Genomic DNA, 16,119 nt, shown 5'->3' with positions numbered 1-16,119 from the left:
CATTAAAAAGATACACAATCAAAAGAACAAATAGGTAATCCACAGAATGGGAAAAAGCATTCACATGCTATACATCTTAGAAAGGACTAATAACAGAATCTACAAAGAACTCAATCAAGCCAGCAAGAAACAACCAAACAACCCATTAAAAAGTGGGCAAAAACATGAACAGAAACATTTCAAATGAAGATATTCTAATGGCCAAAAAACTCATGAAAAAATGTTCAATATCTGTAATCTTTAGGGAAATGCAAATCAAACCACAATGAGAAATTATCTAACTCAAATGAGAATGGCTCATATTAAAAAGTCCCAAAACAACAGACAGTGGCATGGATGTGGAGAGAAAAGAAAGCTTATACATTGTTGACGAGACTGCAGACTAGCGCAACCTCTATGGAAAATGATATGGAGATACCTCAAAGAACTGAAGGTAGACCTCATCTAGCAATCCCACTGCTGGATATATATCCAAAGGAAAAAGGGTCACATTATAAAAAGGACACCTGCACTCAAATGTTTATACCACCACAATTCACAATCACAGAGATGTGGAAACCACTCAAGCAGCCACCAAAATATGAATATAATGTGGTATGTACATGCTATGGAGTACAGTACCACTTAGTCTGGTATCTTTTTGGATAACCTGGAGGGAACTAGAATCCATTCTTCTCAGTGAAACATTCAAAGAATGGAGAAACAAACACATGTACTCAATACCAATTAGAACTCAATAGCAAATTAATTGACCAGCACTTAAGTGTATGTATGGAAGTAAACTTCAATAAAAATCAAGCTGGAGGGAGGAAGGAAGAGGGGATGGGTAAATTCATAGCTATTGGGGACAGTGCATACTATATCTGGGTGAAGAGAACATTTACATGTATAACTTTGATTCAATCTATACAAGAACAAAGTATGTAAATAAAACATATGTTTCTATATACATTTTGAAATACTTTCATCCAACTGGTTAACATAGCCTTGATGCCATTTTCTTGGTTATTGTGTTGAGACATTTATATTCTACATTTAGAAAAAAATGTACACACCTATGATTTAATAAAAAAATTAACAATTTCACAGAATAAAAAAAAGTTAAGAAAACTTTAACCTATCAAAACGTTATTCTTCAAATTATTTGAAACTTAAAGCAGCTAGGAAAATGGATGACAAGGGATGTCATTTTACTATGTAACCCAATAGTCCATTGTCATTATCCATTACCTACAACTTTGAGTAATATCAGATAGGTTAATGCTGGTGGCAAAATAATACTTTATTTAATCTACAACATTCAACACATTAAAAAAAATTTTAATTGAAAAAAATAAAAAATAAAACATATGTACCCCTTATATTCTGAAATTTTAAAACAGAGAAAAAAAAATACATAGTTCTATAAAGTTCCACTAAGAAGCCTACAATAACGATATAGGAAAGACCATGTTGTGGTACAAAACCAAAGCCAGTGAAGCCCCTGTTGCTTCTCCAGGTAATAAACAGCCATGGGAGAAGATAAGATCCCGGTCCATCTCCACTGACCCATAAATTGCTAAGAACAACTGTCTGGCTTTTATCACCTTTATTTCTAGCTTTTCTCCTTCCTGATGCTAGCAGAAGATGGCTCTGAACCTTACGCATTCATGGTTAATTTGTTAACAAGATTTTTATACTGGTAAGTGAGTATGCAATGAAGTAAGATCCCTGGTTTTCCCAACTTATTCCATTTTCCATAGTCCTAAAACACTATCCCTAATAAGGGAGAGGCACTATGGGGAGAGAGAAGGTACAACTAAGCCAGAACACATGTCAGAGAGAAATTCTTGGTGACTAGTGAGAACCTAGAGAACAACAAAACTGCATCTTATTCCCTGAGCATCTGTTATTGAATGATTATATCCCATTCCTTAGAATCCTGTACCAGAACAAGAATTAGGCTACAAGGTCTAAGAGTCAGAACAACAGAAAGATTGTTATGTTCACTTTGAAACCAAGCATAGCTGAGCTGAGATTCTGGCTCTGCCACTCATTGGTATAGTACTCATTAGTATAGTACTCATTAGTAAATACTAATGTGGTGGTAACCACAGCTACATAGGCCAGTGTTTGGACTCATGAAGAGGGATTGAAGAATACACAGACTAAGCAGAGGGCTTAGTGCCGGAATGCAGTCCTGGAATTGGTAAACGTGGGGAACTCAGTAGACTGTGGCAAGTGAGGAGGGTAAGCCCTGGACTGGCTGCATGGGTGTGCCACAACTGCTGTCACACAAGGCCCTCTGCTTAGAAGGAACTTACACTTGATTTAGTCCTTTGCTATCACCATCTCAAAATTCTCAATAATTATTTAACATTTTGCATGGGCCTCCAAATGTATGTAGCTGGTCCTAGGTAGGCTACTACAGATATCAAAGATATTCAGACATGAAGATATTCTAAGTACTCACAGATAGATGTTGGGATAAAACTAAGCTAATAATGGCTGGTTTAGACATGTCTGGGTCTCGTAAAGCAAGATACAGAATACAGGTCTGGGATAAAGAAAGCAAAAACAGGAAAAATAGACAGGGGAGTGGGCACACCTATTTTATAGTAAGGGTGACCATATAATTTGCCATCCAAATCAGGGAACTTTTGTGATCTTAATAACTACCCTAAGACAAGTGGTATAAACTCAGAATCTCCAGGCCAAACTAGGAGGAATAGTCCCCCTATAAATAAGCCACTCTAACAAAGTATTCTGAAGTTACTTCCACAAGACAAAATTGGAAATAAATATAGAAGATACTACAAAGAGTATATGTAAATAAAAAATTCTAATCTCTTTTTGGAAGTGGGAATAGGGGGTTAATTACTGTCTTTATAAAAGATGATCAACATAGAAGCAAATATTATGTAGCCAAAACTAATGTTTGAAAAATTACCCTTTGCTGATAACTTCTGAAGGTGGGCTGATGGGTGCATGGGGCTCTCTACTTTTATACATGTCTGGAATATTTAAAATAAACTTAAATTTGTTAAAAGAACTTAAATGTTTTCACTAATATTACATTGATTTAATAAATATTTAAATTCCTGAATAAAATTTTTATTGATAATTTGCTGTACAATTGCTATAAAAAAATGAAAGAAAAATAACTTGATTGAGAGCGATTTGTATATCAAGTGCTTTCAAATTACCCAAGTAAATAAACAATGCTCTTGTCAGAATTTCTTTATTGAGGGATTCCAAAACAGAAATCTATTTAGAAAACTAATCAGAAGTTCTGTTTTGAATCTTTGTATATACAGAAATTGCATTACTTTTATTTAGATTTCAAGGTAATTTTGAATGGTGTTATAGATATGATGGGACATCAAAACCTCCTATCCTAAGAGACTACACTATAGATAAACATTAACACCAAAGACATTTCAATGCCTTAAGAACAACAAAAGTTTGATTCTGGCTTGTGCTACCACCCCTCGAGGATAAACAAGATCTCTGCTCCCTTCACCCACCCAGGGATCCAGGCTGGTACAGACTCCACCATCTTGTAACTACAACATCTGAAATATGTGGTTTGCTTTATCTCCGTGACAGCCAATAGAGACCAGAGAATTACACATAGGCATTTTGTTGCCTTAGACCAGAAGGCATGTCACTTACATTTTCCTGTCACTGGACAAAATTTGTTATAGAATCCCATCTGAAAGGAGATAGAGCAATCCAGGGAACCAAATGAAATTTTTGGTGAGGATTACCATCTCCACTATAGTCTAACCTTTCCATTCAACACCACCATAAGAAAAGCACAGTTCATTATTTCTGAGCTCTTAAATCCGAGAACAGGCGTCCTCAAACTACGGCCCGCAGGCCACATGCAGCCCACCTAGGACATTTATCCAGCCCACCGGGAGTTTTTGCCACTGCTGCCTGTCCTGCTTAGCAGCCGACTCATCCTGGGGTCCGCAGTCCAGCCCTCCAACAGTCTGAACTGGCCCCCTGTTTAAAAAGTTTGAGGACCCCTGTAGAATCTGAATGAATACTGAATAAGATTTAAAATGACATCGATATGTCTGAAAATATTTCTTCAGCAAATGAATAACCACAAAATGATTACAGGGTAAATTTTCCATCTAACTTTTATAAGAACTAAAAACTATTTTTTATGTAAGGGGCATGATTAATACAAATGAATATTAACAATTCACTCAAACCAACATAGCAGATCTTTAACTGCCAACACATTCCTAGCCATTACTACAGATAATATTATAGCAATATTTATTTGAAGATGAGTCATTGTTTCAGTTATCTCTTCCTGCATTAAAAAGAAAACTGTCAACTGGGCTCAGACAGGTAGTTTCATGAGTTGTAGTTAGAGGGCAGCTGAGGCTAGAATCAGCAGAAGGTGTATTCTCTCATTTGTCCAACACCTATGCTGAGATGGTTATCAAACAGCTGGAGTCTGGCAGATTGTCTACCCCTTCCCACATGGCCTCTCCACATGACTAGCTTGGGCTCCTACAGAACATGGCATTCTCAGGCTACCTGGGCTTCACATGGCACACAGCTTCCCCTAGAATGAACATTCCAAGGGCACAAGGTCCAAACTGCCAGACTACTTCCCACCTAGGTTGGGATGTCCCACAGTGTCACCTCCACTGTATTCTACTCATCAAAAGTGAATCAAAAGTGAGCCAGCTGAGCTCAGAGAAAGGAAAGTACACTTTTGAGTACCAGGAGGCCATCTCTGGAGATAAATATCATTAAATCAGCATTACCCTTAAATATCATTAAATCAGAGATTTATTAAATCAGCCCCTAATTTCCCATAGTCTAAAATATTCCTTTCAAATGCAAGTCCTAATTTTTAAGTTTTTTTTTCTAACAAAAACTGTAGGTGAGAGATGATGGTTTATAAATGCATAAGAATTGGTATTTCCAAAGTTCCTTTTTATCTATATTTATACTGCTAAGATGTCAATCTACTTAAGAACACTGGTACTCACTATTCTAGTCAGATTGTCAAAGACATGAATGCAAGTTTCAGGGAGGGCAGTGCAGGAGTTTTGTTTTATATCTAGAATCATATAAATGGGTGGGAGTGTATATAAAAAAGCTATCTAAAGTGAAGAGGCTGGAATTACCCACTTAAAAAAACAGTACACAGAATACCAATAGCATTTTAGGTTCATAACCCAAATTGAACAAGACAAAAACAAAATCGCTCCATAATCATGTCCAAGCAGAGAGGAAACCAGAACCTCTGTCCAAATCACCAAAATGATCCAACATTCCCCTTGCCCAGATAGCATTAGTGACTACTACTCATTACATCTTTAGCCTTGTTCCACTTCTCCTGTTTTCTGAATAAAATTATTAAGTTACCCAATCACAGAATTACCTCTGCCTCCTAAAGTTGCCTAACCCAATCCAGAACAAACCCACTTTCTCACCTTTCACCAGGATCACCTAACCAGGGCCCAAATCCCATGCAAGGCCTTACCCACAGCATCTCTTACTTAGAGGCCCCTCATTTCCATAGTATGCTTACTGTCTTGTTTACAGCAGCAAGCAATAAGACTAGCATACTGACAGGTATTTGTTAGAGCAACACCTCACTTCTTGGTACCAATTCCCATCTAAGTCCATTTGTAGTGCTATAAAAACATACCTGAGAGCAGATAATCTATAAAGAACAGAAATTTATTTCCTCGCAGTTTTGGAAGCTGGAAATCCAAGATGACCAAGGCATTGGTAGATATAGCATCTGATCTGGGTCCAGTCTTTGTTTTTGAGATGGTTCCTGTCACTATGTTCTCCAGAGGGGACAAATGCTATGTCCTTTATATAAAGTAAGGGACAGAAGGGGTAAACCCATGTCCTCAAGCCATTTAATAAGGGCTCTACTCTTAAGACTTAATCTTCTCTAAAGGCCACTAATTAGTAAATACTATCACACTAGAGATTAAGTTTCAGCATATGAATTATGAGAGACATATTCAGACCATAACCAAATTTGATTGGAGCCACGTATGTTCCTGATGGTCTTTGACTGATAGGCATTATGTAGATATAGGTACAGATGCCGATACAGACATAGACATAAACAAGTCTTTCTACCTGCTTAAATTGCAAACACAAAGTTCAACAAACCTACACACAGATAAAAGGGGTCAGTTTTGTTCAGAATCCTGATCTAGAATAAACTGAGAGTTCACATTGAGAGTTCACATTTGCCTCCATGGATAACCATAGCACCAAGCAACCATACACATATTCTCAACATTGATGTTTCATCACTGAAATCGCAAGGCTACCACATTGATTCCAAATGCATAACATGGACAACATACATGCACAACATCAGAATTGACCAATGATTCAGCGTGTGGACTATGCCAGCCTCCGGCAGCCCCTAACTTGTCCCACCACAATGCTGGAGGCGATATGGTGATTTCACGTCAATCAACTCATAATTATCAGCATTGATCTGAGCCCTGCTTAAGAAGAAAATGGAAACTTATATTGGAGGAAAACAAATAAATAAATATGGTTTGAGGTTCCAATTTTCATATCCTTTTACTGCTGTTATTTCAGATAATTCCTTCAATCCTTCCTTCCTTCCTTCCTTCATTCATTCAACAAATACTTCATGAGCTCCGACTCTACAATGAATTCTCACTACAGAGGCATGAAAAAATATCGAAGACAATATATATAGGAAAAATACTCACTGTAGCCACAATGAATCATACTTTCTAAGTATACGAATGCAGAAAAACAATAGAATGCTCTCTTCTTCCCTAGTTTAACACCAATCATTCCAGACACCTGAAACTTCTGCGGCCAACCTTGAATTCTGTCAGTTCTATATGCTACTAGGAAATAATGACACTGGAATATCTGGTTGTATACTCTTGAGTCCATTGTTACTTCTTAACGCATATATTCTTTTCTTTAAAAAAAAGTCATTGGTTTTCCCTTTTAATGAGATCAATTCTAAGGTTCATTCCTACAAAGGACTAATGTAACCACCAAGTTAGTAATGAGCTAGAGAATAATCAATCAGTCAACTAATCGTTGTTGACCAAAATTTGACACTGAGGGTTTTAAAGACCCAATGCTTGGATTGGTGCCAGTTATCTAAAGGAAAAACATTCCATTTCTAAAGGATAAGAGGATAAAGTGTTTAACATTCATAAGGAAGTTTCTGAATGTGAGAGGAAAGAATGATGGGAAACAAGACACATTTCTAAAGAGCAGCACACAGCATGCATGGAGAACTCATCACAGTCTCCACTAATCACCTTGTTTTTCAAATTTGAAGATGCCAGTCAGCCAGCCACCACTCACTGATTTCGTTCCTTTATTCAAAGTATAATTCATAATGACTGTTTTATTTGGTACAGATAGTGGTAAACATATAAAACTTTATTGTGCATTCCTTAAACTGTAAAACAATGGGAAGAAATATCCCTTTCTTGCAAATATGTTTTCAAGTTATTCCACATAAAGTACCATATTAAAGAAAGTCTATGTTTTGAAAGTTGTCTATTTGTGAATAAATGGATCTATGTTCAAGAATATAGCCTTTTTTCCAAGAAAAAATATTAACCATCCAAAAATAATTTTCAAGTAGAAAGAGTATCATGTTCATATATATATAAGGTTTACAAATAATATTCTAAAAACAAGCAGGATAAGGTCCACTTGGACTCTAGTGACTAGAGCAACATGGATAAAACTGGAGGTCAGTGTGTTCAAGTGAAATAATTCAAGAATGGAAGGACAAATGTCATACGTTCTCTTTTATATGTGGAAAATTTTAAAAAGTGGATTTTATGGAGGTAGTAGAATGGTGGTTACCAGATGCTAGGGAAGGAAGAGGGGAAGCAGAGGTGGAAGGGAAGTCGGTTATGGGGTACAAAAATACTGTTAGATAAAAGGAATAAGTTCTAGCATTTGACAGTTAACAATAATTTATTGTATATTTTAAAATAGCTAGAAGAATCATAATGTTCCCAAAACCAAGAGAAAAGATAAATGTTTGAGTTGATGGATATCCCAGTTTCCCTGATTCTACTGTTATACTTGTATACATGTATCAAAATATCATATACCCCCAAGATATGAACTATGATATATTAATTTATAAAAAACAAAATGAAATATAGAAACAGCAATATGTTGATTATTGGGTATCTGAAAATTTCTGTAATAAAATCATTAAACATAAAAAATAAGCTACAAAGGGGAAAGGGAGGGGAAGGGAGAGGAGAGGATGGGTGGAGGGAGAGTAATTGGTGGGACCACACCTACGCTGCATCTTACAAGGGTACATGTGAAACTTACTAAATATAGAATATAAATGTCTTAACACAATAACTAAGTAAATGCCATGAAGGCTATGTTAACCAGTTTGATGGAAATATTTCAAATTGTATATAAAACCAGCACATTGTACCCCATGACTGCTTTAATGTACACAGCTATGATTTAATTAAAAAAAAAAAAAGCTATAATTCAATGTAAGAAAAAAGTTCTACTGCTGTAAAAGTCAGAGGCAGACATAGGAGCTGGTATCTGGGATACAGTTGGCGGTTGTACTTTCAACCTCAGGCTGAGAATTTGTGCAAGAATATTCAAAAACTGAAGCCAATAAGCCTACTATATTGCAAACACAAAAGACAAAGGTTTTTGTAATAAACACAAATTTAAAAGGCAAGGATTAGCATATGAGTAACAAAGAAGAGGAATAATTATTCTGTGTGGGATTGGGGTATAAAAGGATTACCACCCACCAGGCTAGCTCAGGAGAATAAATCTGGGTTTTCTGCAGCTGCAAGGCTAGTGATCCTGTAAATATTCACATAATATTTCTAAAATAAAAGACACTGTTACAAGAACAAAAGAAAGAAGTGCATCATACCTTGGTAGATGTATTAGTCAGAAAAAAAAAATGCTAAAAAAGCTGTCAGAAAAACAGAGCACCCACCAGGCAATCCAAGATACAGAAATCAATATAGAGAACTGGTTACAAGTGTGTTAGGACAGCTAAGAAGTCAACAGGGAAGGGCAAGGAAAGTTGCTATCTCCCCTATGGCTGAGTGGACAGAGGAATTGCATCCAGCAGCAAGAAAACAAGGCTGTCTTTCAGGAGCTGGCTCCATCCAGAGGCTCAGACCAGGTCATAGATAAGACACTGCCCAAAGCAGACAGAGATACAAGTATCCTTGCTTTCCTCTTTTTATCTCTTCCCTAATTCTCCCTAATGTCTTTCCTTGAGAGAACGTATTTGGGAGTCAGTTAGCAAGGTAGCCCACGAAAGTAGATGTCCAGAGATGGGTATGGAATGAATCTGAAAGCAAAAGAGCAAATTTCCAGCACCACAGGCAAGGGCCAAGGAAATGTACGGAATATAGAGAACTGTTCCACTCCTTGTATTTAGAATTCCAGGGAACCCTCAATGCAAAAGGGATACCATCAATATTAGCTGTAACCGGGATACCATTTGGAAATGCCCCTCAGGCATGTCCCCATATTGAAAAGGCAGAACCAAGATTGGGTCTCCCAATATAACCATATTTCTTCTAGAATGTGAGAAGGTAAAAATGAAACCATGTTTTAATAGTTCTTCTGTTCTTGGATTTCATAGACCCGTAAATCAATATTCAAAGAAAAATAATTGGGAAATCTGTATAGAACGGTCAATATTTTAACTTGCCTGGGATATTTAAGAAGACACAAATATCATCTAATAACTTTAGGTTTTTATAAAATAATGACATTTTAACATCAGAAAACTAAAAGTGTATCCTCTCAGGATTAAGAACTACCCTGTCTTCATTTTTTTTTTCCATTTCATTGAATCACATGAGAACTTTTCCAGGACCAGCACAGATTCACAGGACAATGACATTAGATTCTTTCATGAGGAAGTTCCCAAAAGGTTCTTATGGAGTTGTAAAATTGAATGAGTTCTGAGGAAAGAACATAGAATTCTAGAACATTTATATAATTGGGGACAACATGATCTCTGGGTCTCACTTTTCTTAGACCACAATTAGAATGTCTCTAAAAACTTGTTCACAGTGAGCACAGGAATGTGAGGAGTGATTTTCTAAACTCAATCTCTATGCAGTCTGAGAACAGAAAACAGATACTGATTCCTAACACTCTGCACATTTCCAGGTTATTTCACAGTATAGGAAGTAAACCTGGTTATTCATAGCAATTTACAGGTGCCATCGCCCCTCTTATACCACCCCTTTCTCAGGTCTTAGCCACAAGGCAATATGTACTTGTAACATCACCAGCAACCATAGTGTCCAAACCAACCTGAGGCCAATGGAGGTAGAACTGTCACCTCTACTTTTGCTTTTTACCAGTCAACTCAGTGTAGAAATAGGCACTATGATAAAATATTGCATGATACAAGAATAGCGTTTCCATTAATTTTCTTTAAGATTGCTTCATTGATAAATGTCAAACTACAGTTGCAAGAAAGAAACAGATAAAAGGGAGCATGCAAAAGAGTTCTTACATTATGCTGATGTTGAAGTTAGCATAACTTTCACAGAAAGTCTATAAAATGAGGGAAAATGTGACTATCCACTACTTATATTGTACTTTCTCTTACACTCACTACAGAAGCCAGAGTTTCCTGAAAAATCTTAAAGAGAAGTTTAACCAATAATTCAAAAGACAATTGGGAGTTTATTTTTTCTTGGTCTCATAACTACTAGGTGGTTTGAATGCATTTCCTACTCAGCGTTCAGAGTCCAAAGTCAGTGTAATCACCGTGTGCTGCTACCAAAGGCTGAAATTTGACCACATAGAAGTTTGTGTGGCCACAGTGTATCACCTGTAAACTCTGCTTACTAACAGAAAAGGTCCAATTTCCTTTACACACAGAAACACAAAAATCATTCTCCTGGCTTAGCTTTCCCAAAAGAGGCAAATAACGTTTGGTATTTATAGACTCAAATGGAAGTTTTTAATCACCCTGAATAACCAGGCAAAAAAATAGACTATGTATTATTGGCACCTTTTCCAAACATATTGGCGTATATACTGAGAGACAGAGACACTTTGTACCATATATTTACACCCACATACACATGGGTGCTACCCCGCTTCTTAGAATAAAAGGGACAGAGGGGACAATGTTTCATTAAAGAAAAACAAAAAAACTTCACTTTCAGCAATTGCTAGATTAATTGTATCTATGCTATTCACCGTGAAGGGCTTTAAACGTGGAATTTCAACATTTTCCACCTTCCTATCTGCCTCTCACTATCGCCTGTCCATCGCCCTGACCCTAAACTTGAGACAAAGAAAAGTAAGTCATGAGAAACAAACTGCAGAGCCCTCTGTTGAACGGGGCCAGATTTAACAGAGGAATAGACCAGAGCCCAATAGCTCTAGGCTTTCCCAGTGCAAAAATAATTGTAAGTTTAAACACACGTCAAGGAAAACAGGCACATCGTGGTTCTTAAAAGCAGCCTATTACCTGATGCGGCTGTGAACTGGACCATCTGCTATAGGAAGGAGCACCTGAAGACTTGTTGGCTGAGGTCCTCTGAGGAAGAGAAGAAAAACATTTCATACCGTCACACAAATGAAATACAATTTATGTTTCTCTGAAAAAATTATTTATTTAGCATCTACCATTCCAAAAATTAACACGTCTTAGATTCTGTCTAAACTTAATCTCTGTTTCATTTCTTTTAAAACATATTCTCCTGAGCAAGTATAATAATGTGGAAATATCTGGATCCAAGCCTCAGTCTATACTGGTTGTTCAAGTTGGTGCAAGTCACCCAAGCTGTCTATGACTGAGAAGTTTTCTCTTCTATGACACTGGAAGAATAATTTTTACATCGAGAAGTCTTCTGAGAATCAAAAATAGGGTGAAGCATTTGGCATAGTAAAATTTTATGCACATATAAGGTATTAACTCAACAAGCAGAAAATAAATCACATTGTAAGTTTCCACTTAAAACAAAACTTATAAACAAATGTCCAAGTTAATAACTGAGGTCATTTGAGAGTTGGTTATTCTTCTTATAAAGAGATCCTTCATCCTAGGAAAGGCCTGATCACATCATCACTACCACCTCCCTGGGACTGTAAAATGCCACAAATTCACTGTCCCTAAGCCCATCCAGAACCATTCTTGACACCATTTTTCTTTGCCTTCTTCTATGGTAAAAGCTAGAAAGTTGCACACTCACTTTCTCAGCATTCCTTCTCTCTAGGGATGGTGACATGGCATGTTTCTGGCCAATGAGACATGAGTATAATTCTTCCGGGGGGAGTTTTATAGAGCTATCCTTTATTCCTGGTCAAAGGGACAGGAGAAGGCTTATACCTTCCCATCACTCTTCTTCCCCTCTAAATGCAGATATACTACATGGAGCTAGAGCAGTCATTTCATGACCACAGGAAAAGGCCAAGAGCAGAGCAGACATGCTTCCCCAGATCTCCCTGAATAGCTGAAGCAAAGCTTCAGGCTGCTGCTTTTGCCCAAACCCTCCTTATGTAATTGACCATAATCATGTTTTCTGTTACTTGCAGAGTGTAATGATACACTCTGCTCTCTCATTCAAATTAAGAATTAAATTACATGAATTTGATTCATCAGGCAGAAGGAATAGAATGACAAAGGCATGAAGATGTGAAAGTGATTGGTGTGTTTGGAAAATGATCAATAGAACAATATAGTGCTGCCAACTCCTGCATTCACCATCACTGCATTCCATCTGCCTTTCAGGATCCCTGTGTAATTCTGTGTTGGCCTTTGCTGACTCCGACAGCTTTCCTGAATCTCTGCCACAGAGAGGTTGGCGTGCTGGCTAAAAGCTGTGTTCTGCCTGCTCAGTTCGACTTCCCTCTAGCATCTGCCCATCTGAGTAGGTAGGGCTGGATTCATCTCTCAGGCCTTCCCAGTCCTTCCCACCCCATGAGGCTAATAGCAAAGTGTTAGAAAAGGATTTTGTCTTTTAACTTGGGTAAAGGGAGAATTAACAATGTAGTAGACACAAGGTAAACCAGAAGCATAACCGTATTTCCTCAGTGGAGAAGCAATGGGAATGAACTTCAAACGTATATAACTCTACCACTCAGTGATCATATACCTTCTCTGATAGCCATTGTCCTAACTGGATCAAATTAGATGGCCTCCTGCTCATTAACCCAGGCCTAAATCTATATAACTTAATGATTTTACACTTTCAGGATATGTAAATGATTACTCATTATAGTGGCAACACTTAGTTTCCATGGAAGATTAAATTCCTTTCAATATTATGTTTTTTAAATTTCCAAAGAAACATCTTCTTAAGCCTCAGTTAACTATAACATGTTAATAATCCAAAATAGTTCCTCCCCTGCAATTATTAGCAGATTCCAGCTTCTCTTCATTTTTAGAAGAGGACTGTCAGCTGGTTTCCCAGTCCAGTAAGTTGGCCTTCAGCAAAAAGACTCTCCAAAGTCTCTTTAAACCAGTGGTTCTCAACCTTCCTAACGCCGCGACCCTTTACTACAGTTCCTGTGGGTCACAACCCACAGGTTGAGAACCATTGCAAGAATTCAGCAGAAGACAAATTGTTGAGACACCATATGTGGAGAACATAACTCATCATTATTTAAAACCACAGTATGGGTTTATGAAATCATAACAATAAATTTTACCTTTATTATCAGAAAAACAAAGTTTTAGCTTTTAATCAAAATAAAATTATGGCAATCAAAGTCAAGATGTGAACAAACTTTAAAGAAAAGGGATAAGTATAGCCTACAGGGTAGGACCCAGGTTTTTAAGGAAACTTGAAGTGCAAGATGAGAATTTGTGAATTTAAATGCAATAGCAACTCAATATGAAACGTACATATACCCATCTTGAGAAATGTCAATATGTCCAGGTCCATGCTTAACTTTTTCCTAAAGGTCACAATGCATTTCAGCATTGACACAGTATAATTAACTTTATAATGATAATTGCAGTTTGTTATTATTCACACATTTTATGTCCCTTTCTAGAGCTTAGGATGAGTGGAAAAGGCAGGAGTTAAACTACAAAACAACTGATTGACATTAGTTACAAAATTAAGGACACGAAAATGTACAGAATTGTGTAGTAGATCTAAGAGATGTGGCCACATTAAGAAATCGATCCTATCATAAATCACAAAATTTGATTTGGTTTTCTTTATGTGTTTTTTGAAAATCTAGCCATAATATGTGGTTTGGATTTCAGCTTAGACAAAAATAAACTTACCTGACAAACCAGCTAAGTAATTGTTCATGTCCTCATTTTCCTCCTGCTAGTGTCCTCAGCAACCAGTGATTAATCAAAAGGGAGATTCCAGATCAGATTAATGAGGCATGCAGGTATAAAATGCAAATTCTTTGACTCCAAGAATTTACAAATCTCTGGGAATGAGATCCTCCCATTTGCACTTTTAAGAGGCTCATCACACTAAATTTTAGAAGCAAAGAAAAGTTCTAGAATACTCCCAGCACACCATTCTACAGCGACACATATTATTCAAAGGACAAGGACCCAAGGATATTATTGATGACAATTTTCCCTATGCAGATAAAATGAACATTCAAACTCCAGAGTAACATTTCAGAAATTGTAAAAGGTCACTTGGGGAAACAAATATGATTTTTAATCTACTAATATAAGTCAAAATTTGAACCATAACTTAATAAAATGATGGGGTAAGGACTTTGGTTTAAATATCCACTCTACCCCACCTTGGAAAACCTTAAATATCAAGAATGGCTACTGCCCTTCCGATTCCAATATAGCATGCTTACCCCTTATCAAAACATGTATTACTCTCTTTTAATTGCAGCCCTCTCTTGCAGATGTATATTGACAATGCTACATGCGTGGATGAGGAAGGATGTGGCGGGGGGTGGTGTGGGGCTGGGTCTTATTGACTCATGTAATCAAGCATGGAATATAGTAAGTTCCCAGTGAATGGTAACTAATGAGTTAATAGCCTCAAGAAACCTAATCATCTTTATCTTTAGCAAGTATGAATAGGAGACAGCTTCAATAGGGAACAGAGTCATGATGGAAGTGACACTTGAGGGCAATTACCCATTTAAAAAAAATAGTAGGATTTGAGAACGGCAATGGCTTCTGCAATTTCTTAGAAATTGCAACACTATTGGCCCAGATTCTAAGACATCAGCCTTACATGGCTTCATAGAAATATGTAGGTAGGGCAAAAAAACAAGGAAAGTGGCACATACCATTTTGAAGTGCATCAGTCCTCAACATTTTTGGCACCAGATTTTCATGGAAGACAATTTTTCCATGGACTGGTATGGGGGCAGCATGAAATTCTCATAAGAAGCATGCGCAGTTGACAGTAGGGTTTGTGCTCCTATGAGAACTACTTCCACAGCTGATCTGACAGGAGACAGAGCTCAAGGAGTGATGTGAGTGACGGGGAATGTAAGTACAAATGCTGCTGCTCACCACCTGCTGTAAGGCTCAGGTACCTAAAAGGCCACGGACAGGACCAGTCATTGGCTCAGGGGTTCGGCACATGAAAAGTCTCAAGAATACTGTGCGTAAATTCAAAAGAACTAAATGTTCTACAAAAGCTGGCAGAAACTAGAAATCAAAAAACTGAACTATTAAGGTAAAATATTTACCCTACTTTGTATCTTCTCTCTCTCCCTTCCCCAGCCTGGAAAGCCTTGTGGGAATCCAGGTTACATACATTATAAAGAAGGGAGTGCAGGAGAGAGAGAGGGTAGAACATTTCGGTAACAAAAGCAAGCAGAGAGTGCTATTAGGAAAATCCTTTTCAACAGAGTGTATGTTAAACAAAGGAAAAAGAAAAAGTGCTGTGGAGAAATCTGGAAGACAGACCAAAGTCAGTGGCAGCTTAGAATGAAGGAATGATACCAGCTGCTACATGAGATCACCAGCCAAGCCGCAGCCTCTGCATTCTATCCCACAATGGCCCTTTGGTTGGCCAGCTCCCTTTAAGTTTAATGGCCCATCACCATGAGATAAGGAACATTGGGAACATGTACATTTTCCAGTAATTGGAGTTTTTCCTGGTATTACTGCATTAAGACTTGAGCATATTT

This window comes from Otolemur garnettii, unplaced genomic scaffold (assembly GCF_000181295.1).
Source record: "Otolemur garnettii isolate 467f Iridium unplaced genomic scaffold, OtoGar3 scaffold00002, whole genome shotgun sequence".
Taxonomy (NCBI): Eukaryota; Metazoa; Chordata; class Mammalia; order Primates; family Galagidae; genus Otolemur; species Otolemur garnettii.
This window is presented reverse-complemented; position numbering follows the sequence as displayed.